This window comes from Felis catus, chromosome C1 (assembly GCF_018350175.1).
Source record: "Felis catus isolate Fca126 chromosome C1, F.catus_Fca126_mat1.0, whole genome shotgun sequence".
Classification (NCBI taxonomy): Eukaryota; Metazoa; Chordata; class Mammalia; order Carnivora; family Felidae; genus Felis; species Felis catus.
In genome coordinates this window covers 70,889,923-70,901,754 of record NC_058375.1, presented here as the reverse complement: position 1 = coordinate 70,901,754, position 11,832 = coordinate 70,889,923, and the positions used below count along the sequence as shown (strand labels likewise).

At 43.8% G+C, this 11,832-nt stretch overlaps 1 pseudogene; it reads right to left on the bottom strand.

Moving 5' to 3' along the window:
* Positions 1 to 10,706: 10,706 nt before the first annotated feature.
* Positions 10,707 to 11,529, bottom strand: LOC109502422 (annotated as a pseudogene).
* Between the last annotated feature and the right edge of the window lie 303 nt (positions 11,530 to 11,832).

Genomic DNA, 11,832 nt, shown 5'->3' with positions numbered 1-11,832 from the left:
GCAGGGAGAACTTCTGCTTCTGGATTAACCTTTGTAACTCCCCATGACTTGCTGACTCCTCTTAATTCTTCTGCAAGAGCTCTTTCCACCCCCTCTCTTGTAATATCATCGTCCTTTTAAAGTGACTGTTTCATGAGGGCTTCCGGGCACCCCATGTAACTGGAAATGGTCATGCTGCAAGTTCAGAGCACCTACAGAGACTCCCTCTATGTTCTGGTCAGTGGGTCCCAGTCTCTAATTGGCACGTCTGGAGAGAAGCCCCGAGTAGGATACTGCTTCCCCCTCCCTACCCCCCCCCCCCCCCAGCCCACCTTTCCTACCGCTAAACTGTGAGATTTAAATGGTAATGGTCACTTTTTATCTCTTTTTGTATTTTCATTGACTGGCTAGGCTCTGAGCATTTAATTTCCTATGACGCAAGCTCTCTTAGTTGTATGTAACTAAGTCTGTCTATTTCTCTCTGACTTACTATCTCAATCAATATAGTATTGATTGGAAAACAGCAAAAACTATTCTATTTTATGCCTCTAATTCTCTTTCCTCTCTGCCAAGAAAATCAGGGATTTGGGGGCAGGTGAGTATCTGGTCCATTCAGTGACTTTCTTCCCTTTCCTTTTTTCATTTAGCATTTTATTATGAAGATAATACGTGCCCATCATCAGTAACCAGTCTCAAACCATAAGAATTCCCCAATCTTATCTCCTGCTAACAGTGCAGTAAATATTCTTCCAGTTATTCCTATGTATTTACAAAAGTAGAAGAAAATGAAATGAAATAAGGCAAAATAAAATTCACACACAAAATACACTTCACATACACAAGTAGAATGCTTACTCAAACTATCTCGAGCAAAAAAGAGAATTTCCTGGGGCACCTGGGTGGCTCAGTCGGTTGAGTGCCCGACTTTGGCTCAGGTCATGATCTCACAGTTCATGAGTTCGAGCCCCACGTCGGGCTCTGTGCAGACAGCTCGGAGCCTGGATCCTGCTTCGGATTCTGTGTCTCCTTCTTTCTCTGCCCCTCCCCAATTTGTGTTCTGTGTCTCTGTCTATCAAAAATAAATAAATGTAAAAAAAAATAAAAAAAAAGAGAGAGAGAGAATTTACTGGTTCATACGAGTGAGGGGAAGAAAGGCAGGACTGGCCTCAGAAAGGGACATGTCCTGTCATCACGATTCCTTCTCTTTCCATTTCTCAGCACTGATGCTCTGTTTTGGCCTCATTCTTTCCTAGAGCAAAACAAACTTTTTATTCCAGTCAATAGGGAAAGAAAGAGTTGCCCCTGAGGACACCTTCAGACTTACACCATCCCAGATTTGTCAGCCTGCTGGTTGGGTACCTGTAGTTCATCATTCTGCGTCTCCTAACTGCAGCTCTGTCACGTAAGCAAAGGTCCTTGACCTCACTCTCCCGAGCCTCTCCTTGTGGCCCAGCCGGATCAGGCCACTCAGCGTGGAAACTGGAAGTCCAGGAGAAAGGCAAACTTTCCAACTGCTCCCATGCAGGTCCCTGTAGGGGCCAAAGGCCCCTCCTGAGAGAGAAACACAACCACAATCTTGAAGGCCACCTGAGGGCATCATCATGGAGTTCATCTCTTCTCATCTGCACCTGGTCTCAGGTAGCCCGTGCTGGCCCCTCATTTTATTGGGCGCACCTTCAAGGGTGCAGGAATAGCTGCCCAAACTATGAGTCTGTGATTGACCGTCTCTCTGAATAGTGAACAGTTCAGGAACTCTCCCACCCAGTTTTTGGGACCAAGACTGCTTTTCCTCCCAGGAACTCCCAGAGTTACATCTTATTATTTCAAAATGATGTTTTCGAGGCCATAACACACTGGGGCCCATGGATGGAGCTTTCTTCAAGTAAATATTCCTGGGCCCTACCCCCCTGACACTGAATCAGTAGATCTGGGGTAAGGCGCAGGAATCTATGCTTTTTAAAAGCAACACACCTGGTTTTATGATCAACAGACTTGGGCAGGACAAACATAAATCCTCCTACATAATTCTCTTATTTCACTGTACCTTTCCAAAGGGCAGAAGCTGAGTGGGTATGGCATAATGACTGGTCCAGGCCAGGTGTGCTCAACAAAAGGCGTGTCCAAGTCCTCCCTGCTTTTACCCAAGTCAGTTATTTTTATTCCCAAGAGACGTCTGAGATAAAATGTTTTTCCTAAGTAGGAGGAGATCTAGGTTCTGTTGAGCCTGAAGTGTATCCAATTTGGGGAGAAGCCTTCTTTAAGGATAAAACAAAGTCTGAATACAAAATCAAGTCTAGAGCCTTGGAAGAGGCTTCATAATTAAGCTTCATTACCTTCATGGCAGTTCTGCCTCTGAACAGCGTTCTCATTCTGCAGCAAATCAAAAGAGCTCCGTTGCTCATATTGTCTACACCTTCTATATATATTAGATGAACTGAATTTGTGGAAAAGAAAAGAAAAACGACTGCAAAAATAGACTGTTTTGGCCTAGATAAGTCTGAAGCCGAGTTTTTAACCATAGCATGGTGGCATACGTTTCGTTTTTTTTTTTGGTGAGTTTACTTGTTATGCTCTGTATTCCCTGAAATTGAAGGGAGAGCAACATGGTTCCTTTATAACCCACATCCTGTTACCTTTCTGTCCAACCACATCCCTACTACTTCTCTCCTTGTTCGCTCCTCTTCAACCACACTGGTCTTCCCAGGCACACCTGGCACACTTTTGCCCTATAGCCTCTGATCCTGGGGCTCATCTTCTTAGAATGGTGTTGTCTCCTTGTTACAGAGAAAAGGCAGGCAGCCTCAGAAAAGTTAAGTGCAGAGACGTTAAGTGATTAAAACCCACGGAAACATTCACAGCGTTTTTTCCACTGGTCTCATTCTTGACTCCTCTCTCTCTCTCATACTTCATCCAGTGAGTCAGGAAACCCTGTTGGCTTTTCTGCAAAATATGTTCTGAGTTCAACCCTTTCTTCTATCTCCACCATTACCCCTTGGGTGGGACCCCCACCATCTGTGGGAAGGGAGCGTGGGGGTGTGGCGCTCGCTGGGCGCCCAGCCGAGCCGTGCCACCACCGGGTCCGTCCTGAGAGCTTTGCCCCGCAGCACGGCGAGCCGCAGCTCTCCGCCGGAGCCCGGCACGCTTCTCTGTCCCCAGTTCCACTCCGGGGTGACAGATTCCACGCTCATGGGTGCAACAAGCTGCAGGAGCACCGGACCCCACCACCTCTTGTCTGCATTACCACCATAACCTTCCAACTTGTCTGTCTGCCTGCTTCTCAGCTCACCCCTTATAGGCTATCTCAACACAGCAACCAAAGTGATCCTTTAAAATATAAGTTAGATTATGTCACTCCTGTGCTCAAAACTCTGTAATGGCTCCCTACTTCCTATGGGTATAAACCAATGTCCTTACAAAGGCCTGTAAAGCTCTGTAGCTATGCTGTCCAACGAGGTGACCACTGGTGGCACCACTTGAGATGTAGTCAACTGGATTGAAATGTAAAACACACCATAGATTTTGAGGAATTAGTTTGAAAAAAAAAAAAAAGAATGTAAAGTTTAGTGGTTACCAAAGGCAGGGGCTGGTGGGGGGCGGTGGGTAGGGTATTGGGGGAATAGGTGGCAAAGGGGTCAAAAGGTATAAACTTGCAGTTGTAAGAGAAGTAAATCATGGGGATATAATGTACAGAATGATGACAATAATTAATAATACTGTACTGTATATTTGAAAGTTGCTAAGAGGGGCGCCTGGGTGGCGCAGTCGGTTAAGCGTCCGACTGCAGCCAGGTCACGATCTCGCGGTCCGTGAGTTCAAGCCCCGCGTCGGGCTCTGGGCTGATGGCTCAGAGCCTGGAGCCTGTTTCCGATTCTGTGTCTCCCTCTCTCTCTGACCCTCCCCCGTTCATGCTCTGTCTCTCTCTGTCCCAAAAATAAATAAACGTTGAAAAAAAAATTAAAAAAAAAAAAAAAGAAAGTTGCTAAGAAAGTAGATCTTAAAATTCTCATCATGAGAAAAATTGTAACTATGTGGGGGCAGAGGTGGTTAACAAACAAACACAGCATGTATTTGCTTCCTATTGATGCTATAGCAAATGATCACAAATTTAGTGGCTTAAAATACATATCTGTTCTCTTACAGTTCTGGAGATCATAAATCCAGAATGGATCTTATTTGACTAAAATCAAGGTGTCGGGAAGCTGTGTCCCTTCTGGAAGCTCTAGAGGAGGATTCATTTTCTTGCATTTTTCAGCTTTCACGGCTGCCTATATTCCTAGTTTGTGACTCCCTACTTCCCTCTTTCAGAGCACATCATTCCAGTCTCTGCTTCCACCATCCTTGGCCATCTCTCTCACTTGGACTCCTCCTGGGTCCCTCTTACATGGATCTTTGTGATGACACCCACCCAACCACCTAATCCAGGATAATCTCCCCATCTCAAGATCCTTAACTTAATCACACGTGCAAAGTCCCTGTTGCTATACAAGGCAAAATGTATAGGTTCTGGGGATAAGGACATGGACATCTTTAGGGACCACTGTTCAGTCCACCACACAGGACAGTGTGACAGGTGCCAAAGTAGAGATACATACCAGATGCTATGTAAGCACAAATGACAGACCAGACAGGGTGTGGAGATGGAGTGGGACAGCTTTATGGAATAAGCTACTTTTCTGCTGAGGCTTACATCGTGGGAATGGATAATAGGTACCACGTATAAAGGAGTATGCAAGGGATAGGAGGTATAAATGAGGATGACTTTTACGTCAGTTATCTGTTGCTGACAAATTACTTCAAAATTTAGCAGCTTACAACAATAAATGTCTGCGATCTCACATGGCTGCTGAGAATCATGAATCTGGAAGAGTCTTGACTGGATGGTCTTGCCTTATGGTCTCTCATGGAGTTGCTCTCAGACGTTGGCTGGGACCACTGTCATCTGAAGGGGCTGGACAAGCAGTACCCCGCTCACTCATATGACTGTCCGCAGGAAGTTGCAGTTCCTCACCGCGTGGGCCTTTCCATAGAGTCATTTACATGACGTGGTTTCCTGAGGGCAAGTGATCTGAGAGAGAGAGTTAGTTCAAGATAGGAGCCTTAGTCACTTATAAACTCATCTCGGAAGTGATATAGCACCACCTGTGCCATTCTATTGGTCACTCAGAGAAACTCTGAGACAGTGGGGGAGAAGGCTTCATAAGGGCATGAACACCAGGAGGTGCGGATCACTGGGGAGCATCTTGGAGTGTGGCCACCACAATCTTCTTGAGGTCAGAAGAGTTTGCCATTGCTGGACTGTAGGGCATTCAGGAGAGACTGGCAGGAATGGGGTTGGCACAGGAAAGGAGAGCCAGAGCATGGAGGGCTATATGCTTGGCCAAGGAGTTTGGCGATAATCCTTTTATTAATAGGGAGCGATTGCAGGGATTTAGTTAGAGAGGTCACATGACCAAATTGCTTTTTAGAATGCTCACTGTAAGGGTGGAATAGGGTAAAGCAGAGGGCAAAGAGATTGGGGAGAAAAAGTGGCTAGGAAGCTATGGAACAGTGTAGGAGAGAGAGGAGGAGGCAAAATGAAAGGCAGTGGCGGTCAAGAGGTGCCACGGATGATGGGTTCAGGGTATTTTCAGAAGGCGAAATGGCTAGGGAGGCAGAGGATGAAGGAGGGAGGCCTCAGAGTGAGTCCTGATTTGCAGGAGGGACAGGTAAGAATCAAAACATACAGAAGGATGGACATAGTTGACATGAGAGTCAAAAAGAGTTAAGATGACCTACGTGTGAATATATAGAGCCTGAGCTGCTTATGGGACATTGAGGTTCAGAGACAGCTGGGGAATAAAGCTAGTTTAGGTCATCTGTAGCAAGGCCTTTTAAGCATTTCTTAGTCTGTGCATAGAGGCCAGAGGAGAGCTCTTTTCATTCTGTGTTGTTGTGTCCCACCCACCCTCAAATGAAAGTCATTTTCTAGATGCCATCTTCATAATATGTCATCATCCTTGTATGCCTGCACTATACCGTACTCTGTACTGTGAGCCTTGCGTTCATTCACTGCATTCCCTCTTCACGCTAACCCAGTGAGATGCGTCACATCATTATTTCCTTTTTATAGATGAGGAAACTGAAGTAGGTACTACTGTTACCCCATTTCACAGATGAGGAAACAGGCTAGTGTTAATAACATTGCTCGAGGTTATATAGCACGTACATGATGGACACGGGTCTCAAATCCAGACCTTTTGACTGAGGCCCTGTGCCCTTAACGGGAAAGCCATCTACGGTGTGCTTTATGGAACTAGAGACACTTTCTGGCAAGGTTGGGGTGAAGTGAATGATGATTTATAACCTGACATGTGAAAGACAGCAAATAAATAAAGCAGGATCAAGGTCAGGAATCCAGATATGCAGTGGTGTGGAGAAAGGATCAAATGCCTTCTTCCTGTTAAGTATATGGGGGCTTTGGCATATTGGCAATGCTTGCTAGCTCTTCCCTGGGACTCCCTTCCAATTTTTTGTTATTTCTGAAAAAAAAATGTGTGGAATTGTTTTCATTCACTTAAAAAGACCCAAATTGCTTATTTTCTTGTTATGGGAAAGTACAGCGTCCTGTGTTAGCCTGATGGCCTTTCAAGCCTAAGATTGAAGCAAAGGGAGTTTTACCACAGCACATTTTTCATCAGAAAAGAGAATGTGGAGTGGGTGGGTGAAGGATGTCAGACAGATCATGTCTTTTTCTTGAAGAGGGTTCCCAAAACAGCAGATAAATTGGTCCGGAAATAGCTACCAGCCATTTCTTTATGTAAAACTCATGTTAAAAAAAAAAAAAAAAAGGTTCCCATATCTAAGGTTATACTGTGGAACTTAAGAGGAGATAAAGGGAATGGCAGTCATGCCCTGTTTCATAAATGGCTCCTAGACTATTTGTTTCCTAGAGAAGATGGCCCTCTGGACCTCAGGCTTCCTGCAGATCAGAGTGTGAGAGCACAGGGTCCCACCAACAGACAAGAGAAACTTCATAGCTTCTCTGCACTCGTCTGGAATTTCCCGGAGAAAGCAAAAGACAAGGCTAAATATAGTCTTTCACCTTGAACTGCCATAAAGGTAATAAAAACAGTGTTATGATAGGTTGGTTTGCAACACTCCCACTTCACCTTCTGTGTGAGTTTCCAAGCAACAGAGCTTTACTGAAACAAGAGAAGTAGGAAAGGAAGTGATGAACCCAGAAAGTTCAGCCATGGAGGTGCCCAGGCAGTTTTGGATATCAGAGAACTGCCCGTCCCATCTCCCTAATCTAACCTTCTCTCTCCACTGCACCTCCCTCAGAACCTGCCAAAACCCCCAGCACAAAGTAGCTGTTCAATCAGTACATCTGTCCTTGCCTCATTGTTCCCTGACCATGCATCACGGTTTTCTTTCCTGATTTACTGAGGAGCCATCCAATGTTAGAAGAAAAATAGGTTCCATCTTAATTTTCTTCAGTATTTGTTAGCGAGGTAAATAAAGCAGCTCAGTATTTGGGGGAATCTTAAGTCATTATTCAACTTTTGGGGCACAGCTCTCCTTGTGTATAGCCCATTGACCTCTGCGAAATTTCTGGTCCTGGGTTTGGATTTCAAAACAGTAGTATTTAATTAAAATTAATTAAAAAAAATTTTTTTAATCTTTATTTTTGAGAAAGAGAGAGACAGAGTGTGAGCAGGGGAGGGGCAGAGAGAGAGGGAGGCACAGAATCTGAAGCAGGCTCCAGGCTCTGGGCTGTCAACACAGAGCCCAACACGGGGCTTCAACCCACGAAACGCGAGTTCATGATCTGAGCCACAGTAGGACCCTCAACCCACTGAGCCACCCAGGCGCCCCTTAATTAAAATTAATTTAATGAAAGCTCCCAACTGAGTGTTCTTTCTCAACTAATCTTAACACATAATGCTTTTTACTTCTAACTTTTATTTTTCTATTGAAAGAAATGTCTGTTAGATCAAAGAAAATTACGAAACTTTTCCAGGCTGGGTTAACAATTAACATGGTGCTTAGTGCCTATCAATATACTTGTTTGTACTAACATCATAAAAACGCACAAGTTCACACGAACAAGCTAAGGAAAGCAAAAACCACATCAAGACTGCCTAATAGGGAAGTAATCCCCATTTCCAGAAGGCTCACAGTAATAGAGTCAAATGCCGAATATATGAAGATTTATGACATGTTTGCACATTGTTACCACACATTATATTGCTAAGTCAGTCAATTCAGGGCCAGAAGGAAGTCAGTCCATGGATACACTTAGCCTTGAGTTTGCAACTCTTCCATCTGCTACAATCACAGAAACCGCTCAGTGCGGGAAGGTCAGTGCCTACTGGACATTAGCAAATGCTGGCTATGTGTAAGACCCTAGTAACAGTTTTCTATGTGTACAACTTGTCCAAGTTTTCTATAATGGTCTTTGTAATCCTGCGATTATGATTTTTCCTATTGAAGAAATCATTTTTTTTTAATTTTTTTTTTCAACGTTTATTTATTTTTGGGACAGAAAGAGACAGAGCATGAACGGGGGAGGGGCAGAGAGAGAGGGAGACACAGAATCGGAAACAGGCTCCAGGCTCCGAGCCATCAGCCGAGAGCCTGACGCGGGGCTCGAACTCATGGACCGCGAGATCGTGACTTGGCTGAAGTCGGACACTTAACCGACTGCGCCACCCAGGCGCCCCTGAAGAAATCATTTGATGACATCACTGAAGTGGGCATTGTCTGACAGGTTTTTGGAGAACGAAATAAAATTCCAAAAATATATTCCAAGATGGAATTTGATATATTTGCTGTTCTCCTCCCTTTTCAGGGACACATCTAGCTGTCTCGAGGGAGAGGTGGCACCCAGGAACCACATGGGACCGGCACACTCAGGCTGGCACTCTGTACTTCTGAGGTCCAGATGGAACCAGACAAGTCCCAGCACCTAGCTCTGACTTCCGTTTAACCCTTAGCTTTTCTTCTCCCCAATTTGTCCTCTTGTTAGTTCTTCCAGTTTAGAAACTCTTTTTGAATTGATGGGCTTCCTTCTTCTTCCTACTTCCATATCCTCTGTGTTTTGTCCCCTCTTCTTTGCTCTAGTGCCTGCCTCAAACACGGGACTGAGTAACTGACCTCTCCCACTCAACCCAGGGTCATCCCCGTAATGTGCCCCTGGCGGCAATGCTGCTGCATGTCCAGGAGACCTCAGCCAGCTCCTGGGTTTCTTTCAAGACTTTCCTTTCTTACAGTAATTTTAGGTTCAGAGCAACATTTAGAGGAAGGTACAGAGATTTTCTGTCTCCCATACATGCAAAGCTTCTGCCATTATCAACATCCCCCACCAGAGTGGCATTCTTGTTACAATGGATGAACCTGCACTGACACATCATAATCATTCAAAGTCTATCGTTTACATTAGGGCTCACTTTTTTTTATGAACATTTGACACACAATATTACATTAGTTTCAGGGGTACAGCATAGTGATTCAACTTCTTTATATGTTATGGTATGCTCATAACAAGTGTAGCTAACACCTGTTATGGTACAACCCTATTACAATACCACTGACTATATTCCCTATGCTATACCTTTTATTCCCATGATGTACTCATTTCATAACTGGGAGCTTGTATCTCCCATTCTTTTTCACCCATTTGCCCATTCCCTCATGCCCTCTGGTAATCATCCATTTGGGTTCACTCTTGGCATTGTACATTCTATGGGTTTCCACAAATACATAATGACATGTATCATATAGACTGTTTTCATTGCCCTATAAATCCTCTGTGGTCCACCTTTTCATCCCTTTCTCCTAACTAACCCCTGGAAATAACCATATTCATAGTTTTGCTATTCTAGAATGTCACATAGTTGGAATCATGTAGTATATAGCCTTTCAGATTGGCTTCTTGTACTTAGTGGTATGCATTTAAGTTTCCTTTATGTCTTTGTATGGCTCAATGATTCGTTCTGTCTTAGCACTGAATAATACTGTATTGTCTGGATGGACCTCAGTTTATTTATCTATGTACCTACTGAAGGACATCTTGGTTGCTTCTAAGTTTTGGCAATTCTGAGAAAAGCAGCCATAAACATTCATGTGTAGGTTTTTATGTGGACATGTGTTCTCAATTCTTTTGGGTAAATGTCAAGGAGCCTGATTGCTGGATCATGTGGGAAGAGTATGTTTAGTTTTGTAGGAAACTGCCAAACTGTGTTCCAAAGTGACTCTACATTTTGCTTTCCCACCAGCAATGTCTGAGAGTTCCTGTTGTATACACCCCACCAGCATTTAGTGTTGTCAGTGTTGTGGATTTTGTCCAATCTAGATAGGTGTGTGTGGTAGGATCTCACTGTGCTTTTAATGTGCATTCCCCTGATGACATATGATGTGGAGCATCCTTTTCATATGCCTTTAAAAAAAATACAGGGCTTTTATTGTATCTTTAAAATATCACAAATAGGCCTTAAGAATCATCTACTGGGGTGTCTGGGTGGCTCAGTCGGTTAAACGGCCAACTCTTGGTTTAGGCTCAGGTCATGATCTCTTGGTTCCTGAGTTCAAGCCCTATGTCGGGCTCTGTGCTGACAGTGCGGGGCCTGCTTGAGATTCTCTCTCTGCCCCTCCCCTGCTCACACTCTCCCTCTCAAAATAAATAAATAAACTAAAAAGAAAAAAAGGATCATCTACCGTTTTGTTTCTGTTCCTGGACAACTTAGAAATTATTCATCAGCCTGCTGAACCATTCTTTTTTCAGAGACATAGATCCATCCCCAACTTTTCTGATATTCTTGTTTTCAACTGTTGTGGCTTGGTGAATCAAAGCAGCTGAATTTGATACAAGTTCAATGTCATTTCCTTCTACAATTAACTCATCTTTTTGGGTACAAGACACTGAACAAGCAATGCCTGGTCTCATCCAATCCCTGCAGATGTATTCTTCAACCAGGAAATTTTGGACTTCAATAAGATACCTGTTCTCCTGAATAATGACATTGATGGAGGAAGTGAGCATACATAGACCTCATCTTATAATGAAAGCCAAATAGAACACCCTTGATTACATTCTGTACATGGCTACAGAAAGTGTGAACAGTAGCCAGTTCCTTTCTATTTTCCCACCATTTGTCAACCTAGACCTCTTCTTTTTCTTTCCAGGAAGACAGTTTTACATTGAAGTGCTTTGAAGTCCTTCTGCAGGGTTCATCTGTGGCTTTTCACAATAACTGTGCATCCTTTCAGAGTGATGTTGACATTTTCTGGAATGTCAGTAATCTGACTGCTGAGAATGATCTTCATTCTCACAGTAGATGAGGCAAAGAGCTCATATGGTTATTTGCCATCTCTATGTCTTTGGTGAGGTGTCTGTTAAGGTGTTTGGCCTGTTTGTAACTAGGTCTTTCATTTCCATATTGTCAGGTTTTAAGAGATCTTTGTATATTTTGGGTAATAGTCCTTTATCAGATGTGTCTTTTGCAAAGGTATACTCCTAGTCTCTGGGTTATCTTCTCATTTTCTTCACATTGCCTTTCACAGAGCAGAAGTTTTGGGGCACTTGGCTGGCTCAGTCAGTAAAGCATGTGACTCTTGATCTTGAGGTTTTGAGTTCGAGCCCCACACTGGGTGTAGAGATTATTTTAAAAATAAAAATAGGGGCACCTGGGTGGCTCAGTTGGTTGAGCATCCAACTCTTGATTTCAGCTAATGATCCCAAGGTCATGAGATTGAGCCCCGCATTGGGCTCTATGCTGAGCATGGGGCTTGCTTGAGGTTCTCTCTCTCTGCCCTCTCCCCTGCTTGACATATTCTCTCTTTCTCAAACAAAAAATAATAATAAAAAAGTAAAAA